Genomic DNA, 13753 nt, shown 5'->3' on the forward strand with positions numbered 1-13753 from the left:
CCACATCAACAGGCTGGACAACCAGTGTACAAAAGACAACAAACTGTGCATATATTATATAACATATAATAAAGAAATCATAATAAGAATAAATAAAAAAAACAATAAATATCAAGAACATAAGATGAAGAATCATTGAAAGTGAGTCCATAGGTTATGAGAACAGTTCAGCGAAGTTATTCCCTCTGGTTCAAGAGCCTGATGGTTGATGGGTAATAACTGTTCCTAAACCTGGTTCTGAGGCTCCTGTATCTTCTTCCTGATGGCAGCAACAAGAAGAGAGCAAGAGCTGGGTGGTGGGGGTGCCTGATGATGGACACAGCTTTCCTGAGATCATACTTTGTGTAGATGTGCTCAATGATGGGATGGCCTTATCTGTAAAGGACTGGGCCATATCCATGAGTTTTTGAAGGATTTTTCCATTGAAGTTTGTTGGTGTCTCCATACCAGGCTGTGATGCAGCCAGTCAGTACACTCTCCACCACACATGTATAGAAGATTGTCGAAATTTTAGATGTCATGTTGAGTCTTTGCAAACTTTTAAGGATAGAGAGGCACTGCCGTGCTCTCTTCATCGTTGCATTTACGTGCTGGGCCCAGGACAGGTCCTCTGAAATAACAACACTGAGGAATTTAAAGTTCCTGACCCTCCCCACCTCTGATCCCTGAATTAGGACTGTGTCATGGACCTCCATTTTCCTCCTCCTGGAGTCAATAATCAACTCTTTGGTCCTCCTGACACTGGGTGAGAGGTTGTTGTTGTGCACCACGCAGTCTGATCTTCAATCTCCTGCAGATATGTTGATTTGTCATCACCTTTGGTTTGGCCAACAACAGTGGTGTCTTCAGCAAACTCAAATGCGACATTGAAATTCGCCACACAGTCATAAGTGTAAATCGAGTAGAGTAGGGGGATAAGAACACAGCTTTCTGGTGCACCTGTGCTGATGGAGATTGTGGAGCAGAAGTTGTTGCCGATCTGAACTGACAAGTGAGGAAAGTGAGGATCATTTTGCACGAGGAGTTAATGAGACCAAGGTCTTGAAGCTTGTTGACTATCTTGAAATCTTGACAAATGAAATTTACGTGATAGTAAAATATAAAAAGGAAGCAAAGTGTCTCCATAGGGATATGGATATGTTAAATGGGTGGCATTGTGATGGCATGGTGGCACAGCTGGTAAAGCTCCCGCCTCACAACCCTTGTGGCCCGCGGCCCATGTTAAATGTTGAGCTCCATCACAGTCTGTGTGGAATCTGCATATTCGCACTGAGACCTTTGGATGCTCTTGTTTCTTCCCACGTCCTAAAGACATGTGAGTCTGTAAATTAACTCTGTGAGTATTCCCTAGTGTGGAGGTGGGTTCTACAATCTCAGGGCAGTTGGTAGAAAGGAGAATAAAGCGAGATTATTTTTGGAAGTCTTGCTACAATGTAATAGAACTTTAGTGAAATAATTTCTGGTACATTGTAAAATTTGGTCATCTTACTGAAGGAAGGATCGCCATTCTTTTATGTGTCAAGATAAAAAATCATGAGATTGATTCTGCAGATGAGATGCTTGTGCTGTGAGAAAAGATTAAGTAGATATATATTCTCTGGTGTGTCAAAGTTATCATAAAGCATAGAGCACAGAAGTATGACCACCATGTATATTCCAACCATCAAGTACCTGTCTATACTAATCCCAATTATCAGACTTGATTCATAGCCTACTAAACCTTAGTAATTAAAATGCTGTGGACTAAGGCACCATGGTGAAAAAAAATCTTAACTATCCACCCCCCCATCTTTCCCTCTCTTAATCTAACATATCTTTATCAGCAACCCCCACCCCCTAACTTTGTCTCAGTTCCAAGGGAAGCAAACCCAGTCTGTCTATTCTCTCCTCATAAATGAAACATTCCATACTGGGTGAATCTACTTTGCACCCTCTCCAATGCCATCACAGCTTTTCATTTTGACAGTAATGAGAACTGCTCTCAGTTTTCCAACTGTGACCTAACCAATGTTTTATGAAGTTGTACGAAGACCTCCTTAGATTTCCATTCAATCCTTCAGCTATTAAAAGACTCTACTCATAGATCTACTATTCATGGTGTATGTCTTAGATTTACTTGATCCCCAAAATGCATCATCTTATGAATATCAGAGTATATTTCATCTGCCCAACTTACCAAGTAATCATTATCATTCTGATACCCAACTCTACTTTCCTCACTACCTTACTAGAGCATATAAAATTCTTTATGGATTTTGGTTCAGAGTTAAGGACTGATAAAAAGGGTATGTTTCTTCAGTATAGAAACAAGTAAAAGTTGAATTTATACTTTTCTGAGGGCTCCAGTTGTTCAGTCACTGAGATTTTCAATACAGCAAGATTGTGGTTTTCAAATTCAATATTCCAAGAACTTAATCTGCTCTCACTAAAGCGCTAGCAAAATTGGCTACAGTATATTACCCCTTAATATAGGTTAGTGGCAAAAAGAAAGGGGAGTTGATGAGTGTGTGTGAGAGAACAAGTTTTGGAGGTTCAGAGGAAGGAGAGGGCATGGATCTAACTGGTTCCATCACCACCTGGGATGGAGGGGCCACTGCACAGGATCAGAAAAAGCTGCAGAAAGTTGTAAGCTCAGCCAGCTCCATCATGAGCACTAGCTTCCCCAGCATCGAGGATACCTTCAAAAGGCAATGCTTCAAGAAGGTGGCATCCATTATGAAGGGCCCCCATCACTCAGGACATGCCCTCTTCTCATTGCTACCATCGAGGAGGTACAGGGACCTGAAGACACACACTCAACATTTAAGTAACAGCTTTTTCCCTTTCTCCATTGGATATCTGAATGGACATTGAGCCCATGAACACTACCTCCTGAACAAGGGAACATTTGCAGATGCTGGAAATCAAAGTAATACGCACAAAATGCAGGAGTCTGGTAGGAGAAGACTGAAGTGTAAGGGAAGGAGAACCAAAGGGAGGTGATGGGCAGGTAAGGAGATAAGGTGAGCAAGGGAAATGGATATGGGGAATGGTAAAGGAGGGGTGGGGGCAACTGCCAGAAGTTTGAGAAATCAATGTTCATGCAATCAGGTTAGAGGCTACCCAAATGGAATATAAAGTGCTGCTCCTCTAACCTGAGTGTGGCCTTATTGCAGCAGTGGAGGAGGCCATGGACTGTCGGAATGGGAAGTAGAATTGAAATGGTGGACACCGGGAGATCCCAGTTTTTCTGGTGGGTAGAGCATAGGTGCTGGACAAATCAGTCTCCCAATCTGCGTTGGGTCTCACCAATATACAGGAGGCTACACTGTGAGAACTGGATACAGTAGATGACCCCAACAGATTCACAGGTGAAGTGTCACTTCACCTGTTTGGGGCCCTGAATGGTAGTGAGGGAGGAGGTGAGAAAAGGGGGTAGGATTTTTACATGTGACAGTGTGGGAAGAGGTATAGTCCAGGTAGCTGTGAGAATCAAAGTTGCTGGTGAATGCAGCAGGCCAGGCAGCATCTCTAGGAAGAGGTACGGTCGATGTTTCGGGCCGAAACCCTTCGTCAGGACTAACTGAAAGAAGAGCTAGTAAGAGATTTGAAAGTGGGAGGGGGAGGGGGAGATCCAAAATGATAGGAGAAGACAGGAGGGGGAGGGATGGAGCCAAGAGCTGGACAGTTGATTGGCAAAAGGGATATGAGAGGATCATGGGACGGGAGGCCTAGGGAGAAAGAAAAGAGGGAGGGGGAAACGCCCAGAGGATGGGCAAGGGGTATAGTCAGAGGGACAGAGGGAGAAAAAGGAGAGAGAGAGAAAGAATGTGTGTATAAAAATAAATAACAGATGGGGTACGAGGGGGAGGTGGGGCATTAGCGGAAGTTAGAGAAGTCAATGTTCATGCCATCAGGTTGGAGGCTACCCAGACAGAATATAAGGTGTTGTTTCTCCAACCTGAGTGTGGCTTCATCTTTACAGTAGAGGAGGCCGTGGATAGACATATCAGAATGGGAATGGGATGTGGAATTAAAATGTGTGGCCACTGGGAGATCCTGCTTTCTCTGGCGGACAGAGCATAGGTGTTCAGCAAAGTGGTCTCCCAGTCTGCATCGGGTCTTGCCAATATATGGAAGGCCACATCGGGAGCACTGGACGCAGTATATCACCCCAGCCTACTCACAGGTGAAGAGTCGCCTCACCTGGGAGGACTGTCGGGGGCCCTGAATGGTGGTAAGGGAGGAAGTGTAAGGTCATGTCATGTGTAACACTTGTTCTGCTTACAAGGATAAGTGCCAGGAGGGAGATCAGTGGGGAGGGATGGGGGAGACGAATGGACAAGGGAGTCGCGTACGGAGCGATCCCTGTGGAAAGCAGAGAGATTGGGGGAGGGAAAGATGTGCTTAGTGGTGGATTCTGTTGGAGGTGGCGGAAGTTACGGAGAATAATATGTTGGACCCGGAGGCTGGTGGGGTGGTAGGTGAGGACAAGGGGAACCCTATTCCTAGTGGGGTGGCAGGAGGATGGAGTGAGAGCAGATGTGCGTGAAATGGGGGAGATGCGTTTGAGAGCAGAGTTGATGGTGGAGGAAGGGAAGCCCCTTTCTTTAAAAAAGGAGGCCATCTCCCTCGTCCTGGAATGAAAAGCCTCATCCTGAGAGCAGATGTGGTGGAGATGGAGGAATTGCGAGAAGGGGATGGCATTTTTGCAAGAGACAGGGTGAGAAGAGGAATAGTCCAGATAGCTGTGCGAGTCAGTAGGCTTATAGTAGACATCAGTAGATATGCTGTCCCCCTCCCCCTCCTGTCTTCTCCTATCATTTTGGATCTCCCCCTCCCCCTCCCGCTTTCAAATCTCTTGCTAGCTCTTCTTTCAGTTAGTCCTGACGAAGGGTCTCGGCCGAAACGTTGACTGTACCTCTTCCTAGAGATGCTGCCTGGCCTGCCGCGTTCACCAGCAACTTTGATGTGTGTTGCTTGAATTTCCAGCATCTGCAGATTTCCTCATGTTTGAGCTGTGAGAATCAGTGTGTTTATAAAAGATATTAGTAGATAAACTGTCTCCAGAGATGGAAACAGAGAGAACTGTAAAGGGTAGGGAGGTGTTGGAAATGGACCAGGTAAATTTGAGGGCAGGGTGGAAGTTGCAGGCAAAGCTGATGAAGTGATAAGCATGGTTGCTGGAAACAGCAGTATGAAAAGTTGGGGAGTGATACTGGTGTAAGGCTGGAACATAGACTGTTCCACATAGCCGACAAAAAGGCAGGCATAGCTGGGACCCATGCAAGTGCCCATGGCCACACTTTTAGTTTGAAAGAAGTGGGAGGAGCCAAAGGAGAAGCTACTGAGAGTGAGGACCAGTTCTGCCATACGGAGCAGAACGGTGGTGGAGAGGAACAAGTTGGGTCTGGTGTCCAGAAAGAAGCAGAGACCCTTCTCTCATTTCCGCCATTTCTGCCGCTTCTCCCCTCAGGATGAGGCTTTTCATTCCAGAATTAATGAGGTCTTCCTTTTTCAAAGAAAGGGACTTTTCTTCCTCCACCATCAATGCTGCCCTCACCTACATCTCTTTCGATTTGCGCATGTCTGCCCTCACCCTATTCACCCACCATCCCACCGGGGGTAGAGTTCCTCTTGTCCTCACCTACCACCCTACCAGCCTTTGTATCCAGCACATAATTCTCCATAATTTCTCCAATGGGATCCCACCACCAAGCACATCTTTATCACCCCCTCTCACTTTCTGCTTTCCACTGGTATCACTTCCCACATGACTCCCTTGTCAATGTGTCCCTCCCCAATGATGTCCCTCCTGGCACTTATCCTTGCAAGCGAAACAAGTGCCACAACTGCTCCTAAACCTCCTCGCTTACCACCATTCAGGGCTCCAAACAGTACTTCGAGGTGAGGTGACACTTCACCTGTGAGTCTGTTGGAGATATCTACTGTATCCAGTCCTCCCAGCGTGGCCTCCTGTACATCAGTGAGACCCGATGCAGATTGGAAGGCCACTTCACCGTACACCTATGCTCCGTCTGACAAAAAAAGTGGATCTCCTGTTGCCAAGTGTTTCAATTCAACTTCCCATTCCCATTCCAACACGTCAGTCCATGTCCTCCACTTCTGTTGCTAAGAGGCCACAATCCAGTTGGAGGAGCAACACCTTACATTATTCCTTCTGGGTAGCCTCCAACATGATAGCATGAACATTGATTTCTTGAACCTCCACAGAAATTGCCCCCCCCTTACCATTCCCCATTCCTATTTCCCTATCTCACTTTATCGTCTTATCTGCCCGTCACCTCCCTTTGGTGCTTCTTCTCCTTCCCATTCTTCCATGGTCTTCTGTCCTCTTCCATCAGATTCCCCCTTCTCCAGCCTATTATACCTTTCACGAATCGACTTCCCGGCTCTTTACTTCACCCCCCCCACGCCCGTTTCACCTATCACCTACTACCTTGTACTTGTCCCTCCCCTCCCCTACCTTCTTACCCTGACTCCCCATCTTTTTTCTTCAGTTCGGATGAAGGGTTTTGACCCAAAATGTCAACTGTTTATTCTTCTCCAAAGATGCTGCCTCACCTGCTGAGTTCCTCCACCATTTTGTGTGTAATGCTACCTCTGTATTTCTTGCTGTCATTTTGAGCTATTTAATTAAATTTTTAATATATACAATGCCTATCAAAAGTATTCACCCCTTGGAAGTTTTCATGTTTTATTGTTTTACAACATTAAATCACAATGGGTTTAATTTGTTTTTTTTTTGATACCGATCAACAGAAAACGACTCTGCAAAGTGATCTAAATTATGGTTTTTATGGTGGCATCCGTTAGTCTCGCGAGACCATGGACCTACGCCTGGAAAGTCTTGCCTCAGTCTGTTGCGGTGAGGCGACGCTGGAGTGTCCTCTCCAGGGCGCAGGCCAGGGCAAGGTTGCATGGAAAACCGGCAGTTGCCCATGCTGGAAGTCTCCCCTCTCCACGACACTGATGTTGTCCAAGGGAAGGGCAAGGGCCGATACAGCTTGGCACCAGTGTTGTTGCAGGAGTTGCCAGAACGAGGTTGAAGGCAGTGTCGGACTGCCTTAGGGACTCCAGCTCCGGATTTGTCCTCGGGGTTTACTCCCAAAGCCTTTCCCATGAGTGGGCATGGCCGCAAGGCAGTGGAGGTTTGAAATCAGAGTTTCTCTCTCTTAGATGGACTGCCTACCCAGGCTGACAAGCGCCATCTACCCGATCTAAATTAGTTACAAATATAAAACGAAATAATTGATTGCATAAGTATTCACCCCCTTCGTCAGTATTTAGTAGATGCACTTTTGGCAGCAATTACAGCCTTGAGTCTGTGTGGATAGGTCTCCATCAGCTTTGTACATCTGGACACTGCAATTTTTCCCCATTCTTCTTTACAAAACTGCTCAAGCTCTGTCAGATTGCATGGGGATTGTGCCATTTCAAGTCCAGCCACAAATTGTCAATTGCATTGAGGTCTGGACTCTGACTTGGCCTCTCCAGGACATTAACTTTGATGTTTTTAAGCCATTCCTGTGTAGCTTTGGCTTGATGCTTGGTGTCATTGTTTTGCTGGAAAACCAATCTTTTCCTAAGTTGCAGTTCTCTTGCAGACTGCATTAGGTCTTCCTCCAGGAATTCCCTGTATTTTGCTGCATTCATTTTACCTTCTACCTTCACAAGTCTTCCAGGGTCTGCTGCAGTGAACCATCCCCACAGCATTATGCAGCTACCATGTTTTTGATGATGTGTGGTGTTTGGCTCATGCCAAACATAGTGTTAAGTCTGATGGCCAAAAAGCTCTATTTTGGTTTCATCAAACCATAGAACCTTCTTCCAGCTGACTTCAGAGTCTGCCTTCTGGCAAACTTTAACCGAGATTTCAGGTACGTTTTTTTCAACAGTGGTTTTCTCTTTGCCATTGTCCCATAAAGCTGTGACTGCTGAAGCACCCGGGCAACAGTTGTTGTAACCACAGTCTCTCCCAAAACTGAAGCTTGTAACTCCTCCAAAGTTGTCATAGGTCACTTGGTGGCCTCCCTCACTAGTCCCCTCTTGCATGGTGACTCAGTTTTTGAGGACAGCCTGCTCTAGGCAAATTTACAGCTGTGCCATATTCTTTCCATTTCTTAGTCATAGTCATAGTCATACTTTATTGATCCCGGGGGAAATTGGTTTTCGTTACAGTTGCATCATAAATAATAAATAGTAATAGAACCATAAATAGTTAAATAGTAATATGTAAGTTATGCCAGTAAATTATGAAATAAATCCAGGACCAGCCTATTGGCTCAGGGTGTCTGACCCTCCAAGGGAGGAGTTGTAAAGTTTGATGGCCACAGGCAGGAATGACTTCCTATGATGCTCTGTGTCGCATCTCGGTGGAATGAGTCTCTGGCTGAATGTCCTTCTGTGCCCAACCAGTACATTATGTAGTGGATGGGAGACATTGACCAAGATGGCATGCAACTTAGACAGCATCCTCTTTTCAGACACCACCGTCAGAGAGTCCAGTTCCATCCCCACAACATCACTGGCCTTACGAATGAGTTTGTTGATTCTGTTGGTGTCTGCTACCCTCAGCCTGCTGCCCCAGCACACAATCCTGATGATTGACTTAATTAGAATCAGAATCAGGTTTATCATCACCGGCGTGTGATGTGAAATTTGTTAACTTAGCAGCAGCGGTTCAATGCAATACGTAATATAAAAGAGAAATAATAATAAATAAAATAAAATAAAGTAATAATAATAAGTAAGTATATCAATTACAGTATCATCATCATCAGGTGCCATGCCCATTTTGAGCTTTGGCTGCCATGACCCACACACTCCTGTTTTGGGTCAAGTGGATCAATTCATTGGTATTCATTTCCAGTTCTCTGGCTGCTGTCTCCATCATCATTTGTGTTTGTCTTCCTCTTGCTTTCTTCCCTTCAATCTTTCCCATAATTACCGTGCATTCTAACTCCTCTTTCCTAATCACATGTCCAATGAAGTTACGTTGCCTTTTCATGATCTCATACATTATTTCTCTTTTTATATTTGCTCTGTTCATGACATCCTCGTTAGATATTTGTTTCGTCCATGATATTCTTTGCATCCTCCTCAAAAGTCACATCTCTGCTGCTACAATTCGTTTTCTCATGTTACTAGATATTGTCCAACATTCTGAGCCATATAACATAACTGGATAAACATAATATTTCAGTACTCTGAGGCGGGTTGTCATGTCTAGTTTAGTACTGGTCAGTATACTCATCATTCTCATAAAGGTGTCTTTTGTCATCCCTATTCTTCTTTTGATGTCTATGTTGCACCTGCCATCTGATGTCACACAGCTTCCTAAGTAGCAAGAATTCTGTTCTTGTTTTATGTCTTCCCCATTTATTCTCAGCCTGCAGATAGGATTCTCCTTCTTTCTAGATATCACCATATATTGTCTTTTTGCAATTGATAGGTAGACACATTTTTGCACTTTCTTCAACAATTATATCAATTAAGTTTTGTAGTTCTTCCTCCGTACTTGCAATTAACACATTGTCATCTGCATATCTGAAATTATTGATGTTTTCACCACCAACTTTGATTCCCACGGCAAAGGTTGTATCACCAGACGGAGAAACAGCAGTGTTCGAGCTCCTAGCTGGTGTGCTGCAAGGAGACACTCTGGCATCCTACATCTTTATAATCGTCCTTGATTACGCTCTGCGTCAAGCTACCAAAGATCATGACAAGCTTGGTTTTACCATAAAACCAGGGCGAACCAAAAGGGTCAGACCAATTACACTCACAGATCTCGATTTTGCAGATGACCTCTGCTCTCTGACCAGATGGAAGAAGCACAGCAGCTACTGACAAAAGTGGAAATAGAATGCAATAAAGTTGGACTTTGTCTTTCACAAAGCCACATTGTTCTTTACCTATTTCAGCTTGTATCTTACTTTTAGCTCTTGTCATCAAAATTCTTAGAAGTATCTTGGTGATATGACTCATTAAATTTACGGTCCTTTGTAATTCACATTCTATTGCTCCACGTTTCTTAGGAAGAGTGATAAATACTGATTTTTTCATCTCTTCTGGTATTATTCCAGTCTCATAAATGTCATTGAGTAAATCAGTAAATTTTTCAATTCCATAATCTTCAAGGGCAATAATTTGTTCTATTACTAATTCATTAGGACCTGCTGCCTTTTCTTTCTTCATCTTATTTATTGCATTACAAACTTCAGATTTTAAAATACTTGGACCTTCAATGTTTTTCTTAATTTCTGGTTTTTCGCCTCGATTGTCTTCAAACAATTCCTGAATATACTCAGTCCATCTGTTCATAATCTCATCTTTTTCCATGATAATGGTACCGTCCTTTGCTTTCAAACATCCACCTGAACAACAGAGGAGCTTTTTACCAGTGATATTCTTGATTTGTTGATGTAACCTTTTTGGATCAGTAATAGGGATTTTTTCTATTTGCTCACATTCCTGATTTAACCATTCTTCTTTGGCTTTTTGACATAAGCTTTTAACTTTTTTATCTAAGGACTTATATTCTATAGGATTTGCTTTGCTTCCCTCTCGTTTCTTCCATTTGATTTTTGATTTCATCTGTCATCCATTTATTCTTTGTGATTTTTTCTCTTTTAGAAATCGCTGCTCATAAAATTCAAGTAACACAGAAGAAAATTATTGCCACTTGGAATGTAAGAACCCTATATCAAGCAGGAAGATTGGACAATGTGATAAATGAAATGGAAAGACTAAAGATTAACATCATGGGTATTAGCGAAGTTCATTGGATAGGTGCTGGAACATGTCAGAATAGAAATAAAACACTAGTTTATTCTTGTGGAGCATCCCATGCTAATGGAGTAGGAATTCTTATGGATGAAAACATGGCAAAAAGTGTTTTAGGACATTGGGCAATATCAGAAACAGTGCTCCTTGTTAGATTTAAAGGACAACCATTTGATTTAGCAATTATACAGGTATATGCACCAACAACAGATGGAACAAATGAGGATACAGATAAATTCTATGAAGAGCTTGAACAAGCAACGAATGGATGCAAATCTCAAGATATTGTTATTGTCATGGGAGATCTAAATGCTAAAGTAGGACAAGGTGCTGATGGAAATATCATAGGAAAATTTGGACTAGGGGAAGGAAATGAAAGAGGTGAGAAATGGGTAGAATGGTGCAAGATGAATAATCAGGTCATTATGAATACCTACTTTAAAAACCAACCAAGACGCTTGTGGACCTGGAAAAGTCCAGGTGATAACACTAGAAATCAAATTGACTTTATTACTATAAACCAAAGATTTAGAAACTCACTTACTCAATGCAAAACATATCCAGGTGCAGACTGTAATAGTGACCATAACCCAGTAGTATGTCAAGTAAAAGTAAAACTTAAAGAACTAAAGAAGCAAAAACCTTGACTACTTGCAATTAATTAAAGAAGAAAACCTAAGACAAAAATTTACAATTGAAGTAAGGAATAGATTTCAAAGTCAAGAATTAGAATCTGTTGAAGATGATAGCAATCATGTAGAAATTTCAGTATATGTATATTGAATAGACTTTAAAAATGTGCAAAAAACAGAAATACTGTATATTAAAAAAGTAAGGTATGTCCAAGGGTTCAATGTCCATTTAGGAATTGGATGGCAGAGGGGAAGAATCTGTTCCTGAATGGCTGAGTGTGTGCCTTCAGGCTTCTGAACCTCCTATCTGATGGTAACAGTGAGAAAAGGGCATGCCCTGGGTGCTGGAGGTCCTTAATAATGGACGCTGCCTTTCTGAGACGCCGCTTCCAAAGATGTCCTGGGTACTTTGTAGGCTAGTACCCAAGGTGGAGCTGACTAGATTTACAACCTTCTGCAGCTTCTTTCGGTCCTGTGCAGTAGTTCCCCCCATCCCCCATTGCGGACAGTGATGCAGCCTGTCAGAATGCTCTCCACAGTACATCTATAGAAGTTTTTGAGTGTATTTATTGACATGCCAAATCTCTTCAAACTCCTAATGAAGTATAGCCACTGTCTTGCCTTCTTTGTAACTACATTGATATGTTGGGACCAGGTTAGATCTTCAGAGAGCTTGACACCCAGGAACTTGAAGCTGCTCACTCTCTCCACTTCTGATCCCTCTATGAGGATTGGTATGTGTTCCTTCATCTTATCCTTCCTGAAGTCCACAATTAGCTCTTTTGTCTTACTAACATTGAGCGCCAGATTGTTGCTGCTCCACCAGTTGGCACATCTCACTCCTGTAAGCCCCCTCGTCTCCATCTGAGATTCTCCCAACAATGGCTGTATCGTCAGCAAATTTATAGATGGTATTTGAGCTATGCCTTGCCACACAGTCATGGGTACAGAGAGAGTAGAGCAGTCGGCTAAGCACACGCCCCTGAGGTGCGCCAGTGTTGATAGTCAGCGAGGAGGATGCGTTATCACCAATCTGCACAGATTGTGCTCTTCCGGTTAGGAAGTCGAGGATCCAATTACAGAAGCCCAGGTTCTGTAACTTCTCATCAGGATTGTGGGAATGATAGTATTAAATGCTGAGCTATAGTGGATGAACAGCATCTGACGTAGGTACTTGTGTTGTCCAGGTGGTCTAAAACCATGTAGAGAGCCATTGAAATTGCGTCTGCCGTTGATCTATTGTGGCGATAGGCAAATTGCTATGGGTCCAGGTCCTTGCTGAGGCAGGAGTTCAGTCTAGTCATGACCAACCTCTCAAAGCATTTCATCACTGTCGATGTGAGTGCTACCAGGCAATAGTCTCCAAGGTCAACTGTACTCCAAGGGATATTGAGTGACCTGGAAATTTTCTTGTATCCACCTCCCAACTTGTGATTTTTCATGGAATTGCTTAGAGTGTTCATGGTGTAGTTTTTGCCGGGATGAAGATTCACCAGCAGTTGGACCTTCCAGAGATAGATGTATTTTTACTACAATCGGTTGAAACCCTTTGACTGAACACAGGTCTCCAAAAACAGACCTCCGTTTAACTAATTATGACTTCTAAAACCCCACACCGATGATGATTTGTTGTGCCATATTAAAGTGGGGTGAATACTTTGGCAAGCAATTATTTTGTGTTTTAAATTTGTGATTAATTTAGATCAACTTGTAGAGATCTGTTTCCACTTTGACGCGAAAGAGTCATTTTCTCTTGACCAGTGTAAAAAAAAGCCAAATTAAGTCTACTGTAATTCATTGTTGTAAAGCAATAAAACATGTAAACTTCCGGGGGGTGGGGGGTGGGGGATACCTTTTATAGGTCTTACTGTTACTCTTAGTGTTTTTATTATTATGTATTGCAATGTACTGCTGTTGCCTAACAATAAATTTAACGACAAGAATTTTCTGTGTGTTGTTTTGGAAGCAGACTTTCTCCAGTTTATGATTGGCTGCTCCACTGCAAAGTCTCCTGAAGAGATGCCTACCTGCCCTGTTAATTTTAAATCTCTTTGATGGGAGTTCAGTAAAAGCCCCTCTCACTGCTCCCCATCTGTGCGCTCTGCGGCTCTCCGACTCTTTGACCATCCCAACCTCCTGGCTTGGTTCTTGGTTCTTGATCCTCCAAAATATTCCGCATGGAATTTAAACTGGAGGTGGCGGAGGGTAGGTTTCAGAAGGAGATTTTTGAAGAAGAAAAGCTGCCTTAAATTTAATTGGGTTTGGTTGTGTGACTGTGTTAGGATTAAGATTATTCCATGCTTTAATTGTGCGGGGGAAAAATGAATTGCTGT

Source organism: Mobula birostris, chromosome 8, assembly GCF_030028105.1.
Source record: "Mobula birostris isolate sMobBir1 chromosome 8, sMobBir1.hap1, whole genome shotgun sequence".
NCBI classification, from domain to species: domain Eukaryota; kingdom Metazoa; phylum Chordata; class Chondrichthyes; order Myliobatiformes; family Myliobatidae; genus Mobula; species Mobula birostris.